Raw genomic sequence first — 15,975 nt, 5'->3', positions numbered from 1 at the left:
AACGATCACAGCGTAGACAATGTAAGACATTACTCTCATGGAGAAAAGTCCGCATGGTGCTTATTGTGTTCAATGCTGATTCAATTTCTGTGTTTCATCAATACTCTGAAGGTCCACAGACTACAGAATGCATCCAGATGCGCTTCGGAAACTACTACTAGTCTTCTGGGGAACGATAAAAGTGTAGACAGTTTAAGACATTACTCCCATGGAGAAAAGTCCGCATGTTGATTATTGTATTCTATGCCGATGCAATTTATGTGTTTCATCAACACTATGAAGGTCCACAGATTACAGAATGCATCCAGATGTGCTTCGGAAACTACTACTAGTCTTCCAGGGAACGATCAAAGTGTAGACAGTTTAAGACATTACTCCCATGGAGAAAAGTCCGCATGGTAATTATTGTGTTCAATGCCAATGTAATTTTTGTGTTTCATCAACACTCAGAAGGTCCACCGATAACAGAATGCATCCATATATGCTTCGGACACTACTAGAATTCCAGGGAACGATCAAAGCGTAGACAGTTTAAGACATTACTCCCATGGAGAAAAGTCCGCATGGTGCTTATTGTGTTCAATGACGATGCAATTTATGTGTTTCATCAACACTCTGAAAGTCCACAGATTACTGAATGCATACAGATGTGCTTCGGAAACTACTACTAGTCTTGCAGGGAACGATCAAAGCGTAGACAGTTTAAGACATTACTACCACGGTGAAAAGTCCGCATGGTGCTTATTGTGTTCAATGCCGATGCAATTTCTGTGTTTCATCAGCACTCTGAAGGTCCACAGATTACTGAATGCATCCAGATGTGCTTCGGAAACTACTACTAGTCTTCCAGGGAACGATCAAAGCGTAGAGAGTTTAAGACATTACTCTCATGAAGAAAAGTCCGCATGGTGCTTATTGTGTTCAATGCCGATGCAATTTCTGTGTTTCATCAACACTCTGAAGGTCCACAGATTACAGAATGCCCCCAGATGTGCTTCGGAAACTACTGCTAGTCTTCCAGTGAACGATCACATCGTAGACAGTTTAAGACATTACTCTCATGGAGAAAAGTCCGCATGGTGCTTATTGCGTTCAATGCCGATTCAATTTCTGTGTTTCATCAATACTGTGAAGGTCCACAGACTACAGAATGCATCGAGATGCGCCTCGGAAACTACTACTAGTCTTCCGGGGAACGATAAAAGTGTAGATAGTTTATGACATTACTCCCAAGGAGAAAAGTCCACATGGTGCTTATTGTGTTCAATGCCGATGCAATTTTTCTGTTTCATCAACACTCTGAAGGTCCACAGATTACAGAATACCTCCAGATGTGCTTCGAAAACTACTACTAGTCTTCCAGTGAACGATCAAAGCGTAGACAGTTTAAGACATTACTCCCATGGAGAAAAGTCCGCATGGTGCTTATTGTGTTAAATGCCGATGCAATTTCTGTGTTTCAAAAACTCTCTGAAGGTGCACAGATTACAGAATGCATCCAGATGTGCTCGGAAACTACTACTAGTCTTCCAGGGAACGATCAAAGCGTAGACATTTTAAGACATTACTCCCATGGAGAAAAGTCCGCATGGTGTTAATTTTGTTCAATGCCGATGCAATTTTTGTGTTTCATCAACACTCTGAACGTCCACAGATTACAGAATGCCTCCAGATGTGCTTCGGGAACTACTACTAGTCTTTCAGAGAACGATCAAAGCGTAGACAGGTTAAGACATTACTCCAATGGAGAAAAGTCCGCATGGTGCTTATTGTGTTCAATGCCGATGCAATTTTTGTGTTTCATCAACACTCTTAAGGTCCACAGATTATAGAATGCATCCAGATGTGCTTCGGAAACTACTACTAGTCTTCCAGGGAACGTTCAAAGCGTAGACAGTTTAAGACATTACTCACATGGAGAAAAGTCCGCATGGTGCTTATTGTGTTCAATGCCGATGCATTTTTTGTGTTTCATCAACACTCTGAACGTCCACAGATTACAGAATGCCTCCAGATGTGCTACGGAAACTACTACTAGTCTTCCAGGGTACGATCAAATCGTAGACAGTTTGAGTCATAACTCCCAAGGAAAAAAGTCCGCATGGTAATTATTGTGTTCAATGCCGATGTAATATTTGTGTTTCATCAACACTCAGAAAGTCCACAGATAACAGAATGCATCCAGATATGCTTCGGACACTACTACTAGTCTTCCAGTGAACGATCACAGCGTAGACAGTTTAAGACATTACTCTCATGGAGAAAAGTCCGCATGGTGCTTATTGTGTTCAATGCCGATTCAATTTCTGTGTTTCATCAACACTCCGAAGGTCCACAGACTACAGAATGCATCCAGATGCGCTTCGGAAACTACTACTAGTCTTCCAGGGAACGATAAAAGTGTAGACAGTTTAAGACACTACGCCCATGGATAAAAGTCCACATGGTGCTTATTGTGTTCAATGCCGACGCAATTTTTCTGTTTCATCAACACTCTGAAGGTCCACAGATTACAGAAAGCCTCCAGATGTGCTTCGGAAACTACTACTAGTATTCCAGTGAACAATCAAAGCGAAGACAGTTTAAGACATTACTCCCATGGAAAAAAATTCGCATGGTGCTTATTGTGTTAAATGCCGATGCAATTTCGGTGTTTCATCAACACTCTGAAGTTCCACAGATTACAGAATGCATCAAGATGTGCTCGGATACTACTACTAGTCTTCCAGGGAACGATCAAAGCGTAAACAGTTTAAGACATTAGTTCCATGGAGAAAAGTCCGCATGGTGCCTATTGTGTTCAATGCCGTTGCAATTTTTGTGTTTCATCCTCTGGTCCACAGATTATAGAATGCATCCAGATATGCTTCAGAAACTACTAATAGTCTTCCAGGGAACGATCAGAGCTTAGACGGTATAATACATTACTCCCATGGAGAAAAGTCCGCATGGTGTTTATTTTGTTCAATGCCGATGCAATTTTTGTGTTTCATCAACACTCTTAAGGTCCACAGATTACAGAATGCATCCAGATGTGCTTCGGAAACTACTACTAGTCTCCCAGGGAACGATCAAAGCGTAGACAGTTTAAGACTTTACTCTCATGGAGAAAAGTCCACATGATGCTTATTGTGTTCAATGCCGATGCAATTTCTGTGTTTCATCAACTATCTGAAGGTCCACAGATTACAGAATGCATCCAGATGTGCTTCGGAAACTACTACTAGTCGTCCAGGGAACGATTAAAGCGTACACAGTTTAAGACATTACTCCCATGGAGAAAAGTCCGCATGGTGCTTATTGTGTTCAATGCCGATGCAATTTTTGTGTTTCATCAACAATCTGAAGGTAAACAAATTACAGAATGCATCCAGATGTGCTTCGGAAACTACTACTAGTCTTCCAGGGAACGATCAAAGCGTAGACAGTTTAAGACATTACTCCCATGGAGAAAAGTCCGCATGGTGCTTATTGTGTTCAATGCCGATGCAATTTCTGTGTTTCATCAACACTCTGAAGGTCCACAGATTACACATTCCCTCCAGATGTGCTTCGGAAACTACTACTAGTCTTCCAGTGTACGATCAAAGCGTAAACAGTTTAAGACATTACTCCCATGGAGAAAAGTCCGGATGGTGCTTATTGCGTTCAATGCCGATGCAATTTTTGTGTTTCTTCAACACTCTGAAGGTCCACAGATTACAGAATGCCTCCAGATGTGCCTCGGAAACTACTACTACTCTTCCAGGTAACGATCAAAGCGTAGACAGTTTAAGACATTACCGTCATGGAGAAAAGTCCCATGTTGATTATTGTGTTCAATGCCGATTCAATTTCTGCGTTTCATCAACACTCTGAAGGTCCACAGATTACAGAATGCCTCCAGGTGTGCTTCGGAAACTACCACTAGTCTTTCAGTGAACGATCAAAGCGTAGACAGTTTAAGACATTACTCCCATGGAGAAAAGTCTGCATGGTGCTTATTGTGTTCCATGCCGATGCAATGTTTGTCTTTCATCAACACTCTGAAGGTCCACAGATTTCAGAATGCCTCCAGATGTGCTTCGGAAACTACTACTAGTCTTCCAGTGTACGATCAAAGGGTAGACAGTTTTAGACAGTACTCCCATGGAGAAAAGTCTGCATGGTGATTATTGTGTTCAATGCCGATGCAATTTTTGTGTTTCATCAACACTCTGAAGGTCCTCAGATTACAGAATGTATCCAGATGTGCTTCGGAAACTACTACTAGTCTTCCAGGGAACGATCAAAGCGTAGACAGTTTAAGACATTACTCCCATGGAGAAAAGTCCACATGGTACTTATTGTGTTCAATGATGATGCAATTTTTGTGTTTCATCGACACACTGAAGGTCCACAGATTACAGAATGCATCCAGATGTGCTTCGGAAACTACTACTAGTCTTCCAGTGTACGATCAATGCGTAGAAAGTTTATGACATTACTCCCATGGAGAAAAGTCCGCATGGTGCTTATTGTGTTCAATGCCGATGTAATTTTTGTGTTTCATCAACACTCTGAACGTCCACAGATTACAGAATGCCTCCAGATGTGCTACGGAAACTACTACTAGTCTTCCAGGGTACGATCAAAGCGTAGACAGTTTGAGACATAAGTCCCAAGGAAAAAAGTCCGCATGGTAATTATTGTGTTCAATGCCGATGTAATTTTTGTGTTTCATCAACACTCAGAAGGTCCACAGTTAACAGAATGCATCCAGATATGCTTCGGACACTACTACTAGTCTTCCAGGGAACGATCAAGCGTAGACAGTTTAAGACATTACTCCCATTGTGAAAAGTCCGCATGGTGCTTATTGTGTTCAATGACGATGCAATTTATGTGTTTCATCAACACTCTGAATGTAAACAGATTACTGAATGCATACAGATGTGCTTCGGATACTACTACTAGTCTTGCAGGGAACGATCAAAGCGTAGACAGTTTAAGACATTACTACCACGGAGAAAAGTCCGCATGGTGCTTGTTGTGTTCAATGCCGATGCAATTTCTGTGTTTCATCAACACTCTGAAGGTCAACAGATTACTGAATGCATCCAGATGTGCTTCGGAAACTATTACTAGTCTTCCAGGGAACGATCAAAGCGTAGAGAGTTTAAGACATTACTCTCATGAAGAAAAGTCCGCATGCTGCTTATTGTGTACAATGCCGATTCAATTTCTGTGTTTCATCATTACTCCGAAGGTCCACAGACTACAGAATGCATCCAGATGCGCTTCGGAAACTACTACTAGTCTTCCAGGGAACGATAAAAGTGTAGACAGTTTAAGACACTACGCCCATGGATAAAAGTCCACATGGTGCTTATTGTGTTCAATGCCGATTCAATTTCTGTGTTTCATCAATACTCTGAAGGTCAGTAGACTACAGAATGCATCCAGATGCGCTTCGGAAACTACTACTAGTCTTCCGGGGAACGATAAAAGTGTAGACAGTTTAAGACATTACCCCCATGGAGAAAAGTCCACGTGGTGCTTATTGTGTTCAATGCCGATGCAATTTCTGTGTTTCATCAACACTCTGAAGGTCCACAGATTACAGAATGCCTCCAGATGTCCTTCGGAAACTACTACTAGTCTTCCAGTGAACGATCAAAGCGTAGACAGTTTAAGACATTACTCCCATGGAGAAAAGACCGCATGGTGCTTATTGTGTTAAATGCCGATGCAATTTCGGTGTTTCATCAACACTCTGAAGGTCCACAGATTACAGATTGCCTCTAGATGTCCTTCGGAAACTACTGCTAGTCTTCCAGTGAACGATCACAGCGTAGACAGTTTAAGACATTACTCTCACGGAGAAAAGTCCGAATGGTGCTTATTGTGTTCAATGCCGATTCAATTTCTGTGTTTCATCAATACTCTGATGGTCCACAGACTACAGAATGCATCCAGATGCGCTTCGGAAACTACTACTAGTCTTGCAGGGAACGATAAAAGTGTAGACAGTTTAAGACATTACGCCCATGGAGAAAAGTCCACATGGTGCTTATTGTGTTCAATGCCGATGCAATTTTTCTGTTTCATCAACACTCTGAAGGTCCACAGATTACAGAATGCCTCCAGATGTGCTTCGGAAACTACTACTAGGCTTCCAGTGAACGACCAAAGCGTAGACAGTTTAAGTCATTACTCCCATGGAGAAAAGTCCGCATGGTGCTTATTGTATTAAATGCCGATGCAATTTCGGTGTTTCATCAACACTCCTAAGGTCCACAGATTACAGAATGCGTCCAGATGTGCTCGGAAACTACTACTAGTCTTCCAGGGAACGATCAAAGCGTAGACAGTTTAAGACATTACTTCCATGGAGAAAAGTCCGCATGGTGTCTATTGTGTTCAATGCCGATGCAAATTTTGTGTTTCATCCTCTGGTCCACAGATTACAGAATGCATCCAGATATGCTTCAGAAACTACATCTAGTCTTCCGGGGACCGATCACAGCTTAGACGGTATAATACATTACTCCCATGGAGAAATGTCCGCATGGTGTTTATTTTGTTCAATGCCAATGCAATTTTTGTGTTTCATCAACACTCTGAACGTCCACGGATTACAGAATGCCTCCGGATGTGCTTCGAGAACTACTACTAGTCTTTCAGAGAACGATCAAAGCGTAGGCAGGTTAAGACAATACTCCCATGGAGAAAAGTCCGCATGGTGCTTATTGTGTTCAATGCCGATGCAATTTTTGTGTTTCATCAACAATCTGAAGGTCCACAGATTACAGAATGCATCCAGATGTGCTTTTGAAACTACTACTAGTCGTCCAGGGAACGATTAAAGCGTAAACAGTTTAAGACATTACTCCCATGGAGAAAAGTCATTATGGTGCTTATTGTGTTCAATGCCGATGCAATTTTTGTGTTTCTTAAACACTCTGAAGGTCCACAGATTACAGAATGCCTCCAGATGTGCCTCGGAAACTACTACTACTCTTCCAGGGAACTATCAAAGCGTAGACAGTTTAAGACATTACTGTCATGGAGAAAAGAACGCATGGTGATTATTGTGTTCAATGCCGATTCAATTTCTGCGTTTCATCAACACTCTGAAGTTCCACAGTTTACAGAATGCCTCCAGGTGTGCTTCGGAAACTACCACTAGTCTTTCAGTGAACGATCAAAGCGTAGACCATTTAAGACATTACTCCCATGGAGAAAAGTCTGCATGGTGCTTATTGTGTTCAATGCCGATGCAATGTTTGTGTTTCATCAACACTCTGAAGGTCCACAGATTACAGAATGCCTCCAGATGTGCTTCGGAAACTATTACTAGTCTTCCAGTGTACGATCAAAGCGTAGACAGTTTTAGACATTACTCCCATGGAGAAAAGTCTGCATGGTGATTATTGTGTTCAATGCCGATTCAATTTTTGTGTTTCATCAACACTCTGAAGGTTCACAGATTATAGAATGCATCCAGATGTGCTTCGGAAACTACTACTAGTCTTCCAGGGAACGATCAAAGCGTAGACAGTTTAAGACAATTCTCTCATTTAGAAAAGTCCGCATCGTGCTTATTGTGTTCAATGCCGATGCAATTTCTGTGTTTCATCCACACTCTGAAGGTCCACAGATTACGGAATGCATCCAGATGTGCTTCGGAAACTACTACTAGTCTTCCAGTGTACGATCAAAGCATAGACAGTTTAAGACATTACTCCCATGGAGAAAAGTCCGCATGGTGATTATTGTGTTCAATGCCGCTGCAATTTTTTTGTTTCATCAACATTCTGAAGGTCCACAGATTACAGAATGCCTCCAGATATGCCTCGGAAACTACTACTAGTCTTCCAGTGTACGATCAAAGAGTAGACAGTTAAAGACACTACTCCCATGGAAAAGAATCCGCATGGTGCTTATTGTGTTCAATGCCGACGCAATTTTTGAGTACCATCAACACTCTGAAGGTCCTCAGATTACAGAATGCATCCAGATGTGCTTCGGAAACTACTACTAGTCTTCCAGGGTACGAACAAAGCGTAGACAGTTTATGATATTACTCCCATGGAGAAAAGTCTGCATGGTGCTTATTGTGTTAATGCCGATACAATCTTTGTGTTTCATCAAAACTCTGAAGGTCCACAGATTACAGAATGCCTCCAGATGTGCTACGGAAACTACTTCTAGTCTTCCAGGGAACGATCAAAGCGTAGACAGTTTAAGACATTACTCCCATGGAGAAAAGTCCGCATGGTGCCTATTGTGTTCAATGCCGATGCAATTTTTGTGTTTCATCCTCTGGTCCACAGATTACAGAATGCATCCAGATATGCTTTAGAAACTACTACTAGTCTTCCAGGGAACGATCAGAGCTTAGACAGTATAATACATTACTCCCATGGTGAAAAGTCCGCATGGTGTTTATTTTGTTCAATGCCGATGCAATTTTTGTGTTTCATCAACACTCTGAACGGCCACAGATTACAGAATGCCTCCAGATGTGCTTCGGGAACTACTACTAGTCTTTCACAGAACGATCAAAGCGTAGACAGGTTAAGACATTACTCCCATGGAGAAAAGTCCGCATGGTGCTTATTGTGTTCAATGCCGATGCAATTTTTGTGTTTCATCAACACTCTGAAGGTCCACAGATTACAGAATGCCTCCAGATGTGCTTCGGAAACTACTGCTAGTGTTCCAGTGAACGATCACAGCGTAGACAGTTTAAGACATTACTCTCATGGAGAAAAGTCCGCATGGTGCTTATTGTGTTCAATGCCGATTCAATTTCTGTGTTTCATCAATACTCTGAAGGTCAATAGACTACAGAATGCATCCAGATGCGCTTCGGAAACTACTACTAGTCTTCCGGGGAACGATAAAAGTGTAGACAGTTTAAGACATTACCCCCATGGAGAAAAGTCCACGTGGTGCTTATTGTGTTCAATGCCGATGCAATTTCTGTGTTTCATCAACACTCTGAAGGTCCACAGATTACAGAATGCCTCCAGATGTCCTTCGGAAACTACTACTAGTCTTCCAGTGAACGATCAAAGCGTAGACAGTTTAAGACATTACTCCCATGGAGAAAAGTCCGCATGGTGCTTATTGAGTTAAATGCCGATGCAATTTCGGTGTTTCATCAACACTCTCAAGGTCCACAGATTACAGAATGCCTCCAGATGTCCTTCGGAAACTACTGCTAGTCTTCCAGTGAACGATCACAGCGTAGACAGTTTAAGACATTACTCTCATGGAGAAAAGTCCGAATGGTGCTTATTATGTTCAATGCCGATTCAATTTCTGTGTTTCATCAATACTCTGATGGTCCACAGACTACAGAATGCATCCAGATGCGCTTCGGAAACTACTACTAGTCTTGCAGGGAACGATAAAAGTGTAGACATTTTAAGACATTACGCCCATGGAGAAAAGTCCACATGGTGCTTATTGTGTTCAATGCCGATGCTATTTTTCTGTTTCATCAACACTCTGAAGGTCCACAGATTACAGAATGCCTCCAGATGTGCTTCGGAAACTACTACTAGTCTTCCAGTGAACGATCAAAGCGTAGACAGTTTAAGACATTACTCCCATGGAGAAAAGTCCGCATGGTGCTTATTGTGTTAAATGCCGATGCAATTTCGGTGTTTCATCAACACTCTTAAGGTCCACAGATTACAGAATGCGTCCAGACGTGCTCGGAAACTACTACTAGTCTTCCAGGGAACGATCAAAGCGTAGACAGTTTAAGACATTACTTCCATGGAGAAAAGTCCGCATGGTGCCTATTGTGTTCAATGCCGATGCAATTTTTGTGTTTCATCCTCTGGTCCACAGATTACAGAATGCATCCAGATATGCTTCAGAAACTACTACTAGTCTTCCAGGGAACGATCACAGCTTAGACGGTATAATACATTACTCCCATGGAGAAATGTCCGCATGGTGTTTATTTTGTTCAATGCCAATGCAATTTTTGTGTTTCATCAACACTCTGAACGTCCACGGATTACAGAATGCCTCCGGATGTGCTTCGAGAACTACTACTAGTCTTTCAGAGAACGATCAAAGCTTAGGCAGGTTAAGACAATACTCTCATGGAGAAAAGTCCGCATGGTGCTTATTGTGTTCAATGCCGATGCAATTTTTGTGTTTCATCAACAATCTGAAGGTCCACAGATTACAGAATGCATCCAGATGTGCTTTTGAAACTACTACTAGTCATCCAGGGAACGATTAAAGCGTAAACAGTTTAAGACATTACTCCCATGGAGAAAAGTCCGCATGGTGCTTATTGTGTTCAATGCCGATGCAATTTTTGTGTTTCTTAAACACTCTGAAGGTCCACAGATTACAGAATGCCTCCAGATGTGCCACGGAAACTACTACTACTCTTCCAGGGAACTATCAAAGCGTAGACAGTTTAAGACATTACTGTCATGGAGAAAAGAACGCATGGTGATTATTGTGTTCAATGCCGATTCAATTTCTGCGTTTCTTCAACACTCTGAAGTTCCACAGATTACAGAATGCCTCCAGGTGTGCTTCGGAAACTACCACTAGTCTTTCAGTGAACGATCAAAGCGTAGACAGTTTAAGACATTACTCCCATGGAGAAAAGTCTGCATGGTGCTTATTGTGTTCAATGCCGATGCAATGTTTGTGTTTCATCAACACTCTGAAGGTCCACAGATTACAGAATGCCTCCAGATGTGCTTCGGAAACTATTACTAGTCTTCCAGTGTACGATCAAAGCGGAGACAGTTTTAGACATTACTCCCATGGAGAAAAGTCTGCATGGTGATTATTGTGTTCAATGCCGATGCAATTTTTGTGTTTCATCAACACTCTGAAGGTTCACAGATTATAGAATGCATCCAGATGTGCTTCGGAAACTACTACTAGTCTTCCAGGGAACGATCAAAGAGTTGACAGTTTAAGACAATTCTCTCATTTAGAAAATTCCGCATCGTGCTTATTGTGTTCAATGCCGATGCAATTTCTGTGTTTCATCAACACTCTGTAGGTCCACAGATTACGGAATGCATCCAGATGTGCTTCGGAAACTATTACTAGTCTTCCAGGGAACGATCAAAGCGTAGAGAGTTTAAGACATTACTCTCATGAAGAAAAGTCCGCATGCTGCTTATTGTGTACAATGCCGATTCAATTTCTGTGTTTCATCATTACTCCGAAGGTCCACAGACTACAGAATGCATCCAGATGCGCTTCGGAAACTACTACTAGTCTTCCAGGGAACGATAAAAGTGTAGACAGTTTAAGACACTACGCCCATGGATAAAAGTCCACATGGTGCTTATTGTGTTCAATGCCGATTCAATTTCTGTGTTTCATCAATACTCTGAAGGTCAATAGACTACAGAATGCATCCAGATGCGCTTCGGAAACTACTACTAGTCTTCCGGGGAACGATAAAAGTGTAGACAGTTTAAGACTTTACCCCCATGGAGAAAAGTCCACGTGGTGCTTATTGTGTTCAATGCCGATGCAATTTCTGTGTTTCATCAACACTCTGAAGGTCCACAGATTACAGAATGCCTCCAGATGTCCTTCGGAAACTACTACTAGTCTTCCAGTGAACGATCAAAGCGTAGACAGTTTAAGACATTACTCCCATGGAGAAAAGACCGCATGGTGCTTATTGTGTTAAATGCCGATGCAATTTCGGTGTTTCATCAACACTCTGAAGGTCCACAGATTACAGATTGCCTCTAGATGTCCTTCGGAAACTACTGCTAGTCTTCCAGTGAACGATCACAGCGTAGACAGTTTAAGACATTACTCTCACGGAGAAAAGTCCGAATGGTGCTTATTGTGTTCAATGCCGATTCAATTTCTGTGTTTCATCAATACTCTGATGGTCCACAGACTACAGAATGCATCCAGATGCGCTTCGGAAACTACTACTAGTCTTGCAGGGAACGATAAAAGTGTAGACAGTTTAAGACATTACGCCCATGGAGAAAAGTCCACATGGTGCTTATTGTGTTCAATGCCGATGCAATTTTTCTGTTTCATCAACACTCTGAAGGTCCACAGATTACAGAATGCCTCCAGATGTGCTTCGGAAACTACTACTAGTCTTCCAGTGAACGATCAAAGCGTAGACAGTTTAAGTCATTACTCCCATGGAGAAAAGTCCGCATGGTGCTTATTGTATTAAATGCCGATGCAATTTCGGTGTTTCATCAACACTCCTAAGGTCCACAGATTACAGAATGCGTCCAGATGTGCTCGGAAACTACTACTAGTCTTCCAGGGAACGATCAAAGCGTAGACAGTTTAAGACATTACTTCCATGGAGAAAAGTCCGCATGGTGCCTATTGTGTTCAATGCCGATGCAAATTTTGTGTTTCATCCTCTGGTCCACAGATTACAGAATGCATCCAGATATGCTTCAGAAACTACATCTAGTCTTCCGGGGACCGATCACAGCTTAGACGGTATAATACATTACTCCCATGGAGAAATGTCCGCATGGTGTTTATTTTGTTCAATGCCAATGCAATTTTTGTGTTTCATCAACACTCTGAACGTCCACGGATTACAGAATGCCTCCGGATGTGCTTCGAGAACTACTACTAGTCTTTCAGAGAACGATCAAAGCGTAGGCAGGTTAAGACAATACTCCCATGGAGAAAAGTCCGCATGGTGCTTATTGTGTTCAATGCCGATGCAATTTTTGTGTTTCATCAACAATCTGAAGGTCCACAGATTACAGAATGCATCCAGATGTGCTTTTGAAACTACTATTAGTCGTCCAGGGAACGATTAAAGCGTAAACAGTTTAAGACATTACTGTCATGGAGAAAAGAACGCATGGTGATTATTGTGTTCAATGCCGATTCAATTTCTGCGTTTCATCAACACTCTGAAGTTCCACAGTTTACAGAATGCCTCCAGGTGTGCTTCGGAAACTACCACTAGTCTTTCAGTGAACGATCAAAGCGTAGACCATTTAAGACATTACTCCCATGGAGAAAAGTCTGCATGGTGCTTATTGTGTTCAATGCCGATGCAATGTTTGTGTTTCATCAACACTCTGAAGGTCCACAGATTACAGAATGCCTCCAGATGTGCTTCGGAAACTATTACTAGTCTTCCAGTGTACGATCAAAGCGTAGACAGTTTTAGACATTACTCCCATGGAGAAAAGTCTGCATGGTGATTATTGTGTTCAATGCCGATGCAATTTTTGTGTTTCATCAACACTCTGAAGGTTCACAGATTATAGAATGCATCCAGATGTGCTTCGGAAACTACTACTAGTCTTCCAGGGAACGATCAAAGCGTAGACAGTTTAAGACAATTCTCTCATTTAGAAAAGTCCGCATCGTGCTTATTGTGTTCAATGCCGATGCAATTTCTGTGTTTCATCCACACTCTGAAGGTCCACAGATTACGGAATGCATCCAGATGTGCTTCGGAAACTACTACTAGTCTTCCAGTGTACGATCAAAGCATAGACAGTTTAAGACATTACTCCCATGGAGAAAAGTCCGCATGGTGATTATTGTGTTCAATGCCGCTGCAATTTTTTTGTTTCATCAACATTCTGAAGGTCCACAGATTACAGAATGCCTCCAGATATGCCTCGGAAACTACTACTAGTCTTCCAGTGTACGATCAAAGAGTAGACAGTTAAAGACACTACTCCCATGGAAAAAAATCCGCATGGTGCTTATTGTGTTCAATGCCGACGCAATTTTTGAGTACCATCAACACTCTGAAGGTCCTCAGATTACAGAATGCATCCAGATGTGCTTCGGAAACTACTACTAGTCTTCCAGGGTACGAACAAAGCGTAGACAGTTTATGATATTACTCCCATGGAGAAAAGTCTGCATGGTGCTTATTGTGTTAATGCCGATACAATCTTTGTGTTTCATCAAAACTCTGAAGGTCCACAGATTACAGAATGCCTCCAGATGTGCTACGGAAACTACTTCTAGTCTTCCAGGGAACGATCAAAGCGTAGACAGTTTAAGACATTACTCCCACGGAGAAAAGTCCGCATGGTGCCTATTGTGTTCAATGCCGATGCAATTTTTGTGTTTCATCCTCTGGTCCACAGATTACAGAATGCATCCAGATATGCTTCAGAAACTACTACTAGTCTTCCAGGGAACGATCAGAGCTTAGACAGTATAATACATTACTCCCATGGAGAAAAGTCCGCATGGTGTTTATTTTGTTCAATGCCGATGCAATTTTTGTGTTTCATCAACACTCTGAACGGCCACAGATTACAGAATGCCTCCAAATGTGCTTCGGAAACTACTGCTAGTGTTCCAGTGAACGATCACAGCGTAGACAGTTTAAGACATTACTCTCATGGAGAAAAGTCCGCATGGTGCTTATTGTGTTCAATGCCGATTCAATTTCTGTGTTTCATCAATACTCTGAAGGTCAATAGACTACAGAATGCATCCAGATGCGCTTCGGAAACTACTACTAGTCTTCCGGGGAACGATAAAAGTGTAGACAGTTTAAGACATTACCCCCATGGAGAAAAGTCCACGTGGTGCTTATTGTGTTCAATGCCGATGCAATTTCTGTGTTTCATCAACACTCTGAAGGTCCACAGATTACAGAATGCCTCCAGATGTCCTTCGGAAACTACTACTAGTCTTCCAGTGAACGATCAAAGCGTAGACAGTTTAAGACATTACTCCCATGGAGAAAAGTCCGCATGGTGCTTATTGAGTTAAATGCCGATGCAATTTCGGTGTTTCATCAACACTCTCAAGGTCCACAGATTACAGAATGCCTCCAGATGTCCTTCGGAAACTACTGCTAGTCTTCCAGTGAACGATCACAGCGTAGACAGTTTAAGACATTACTCTCATGGAGAAAAGTCCGAATGGTGCTTATTATGTTCAATGCCGATTCAATTTCTGTGTTTCATCAATACTCTGATGGTCCACAGACTACAGAATGCATCCAGATGCGCTTCGGAAACTACTACTAGTCTTGCAGGGAACGATAAAAGTGTAGACAGTTTAAGACATTACGCCCATGGAGAAAAGTCCACATGGTGCTTATTGTGTTCAATGCCGATGCTATTTTTCTGTTTCATCAACACTCTGAAGGTCCACAGATTACAGAATGCCTCCAGATGTGCTTCGGAAACTACTACTAGTCTTCCAGTGAACGATCAAAGCGTAGACAGTTTAAGACATTACTCCCATGGAGAAAAGTCCGCATGGTGCTTATTGTGTTAAATGCCGATGCAATTTCGGTGTTTCATCAACACTCTTAAGGTCCACAGATTACAGAATGCGTCCAGACGTGCTCGGAAACTACTACTAGTCTTCCAGGGAACGATCAAAGCGTAGACAGTTTAAGACATTACTTCCATGGAGAAAAGTCCGCATGGTGCCTATTGTGTTCAATGCCGATGCAATTTTTGTGTTTCATCCTCTGGTCCACAGATTACAGAATGCATCCAGATATGCTTCAGAAACTACTACTAGTCTTCCAGGGAACGATCACAGCTTAGACGGTATAATACATTACTCCCATGGAGAAATGTCCGCATGGTGTTTATTTTGTTCAATGCCAATGCAATTTTTGTGTTTCATCAACACTCTGAACGTCCACGGATTACAGAATGCCTCCGGATGTGCTTCGAGAACTACTACTAGTCTTTCAGAGAACGATCAAAGCTTAGGCAGGTTAAGACAATACTCTCATGGAGAAAAGTCCGCATGGTGCTTATTGTGTTCAATGCCGATGCAATTTTTGTGTTTCATCAACAATCTGAAGGTCCACAGATTACAGAATGCATCCAGATGTGCTTTTGAAACTACTACTAGTCATCCAGGGAACGATTAAAGCGTAAACAGTTTAAGACATTACTCCCATGGAGAAAAGTCCGCATGGTGCTTATTGTGTTCAATGCCGATGCAATTTTTGTGTTTCTTAAACACTCTGAAGGTCCACAGATTACAGAATGCCTC

This window comes from Schistocerca gregaria, chromosome 9 (assembly GCF_023897955.1).
Source record: "Schistocerca gregaria isolate iqSchGreg1 chromosome 9, iqSchGreg1.2, whole genome shotgun sequence".
Lineage (NCBI taxonomy): Eukaryota > Metazoa > Arthropoda > Insecta > Orthoptera > Acrididae > Schistocerca > Schistocerca gregaria.
The sequence above is the reverse complement of the archived record's forward strand: the minus strand, read 5'-3'. Positions refer to the sequence as shown.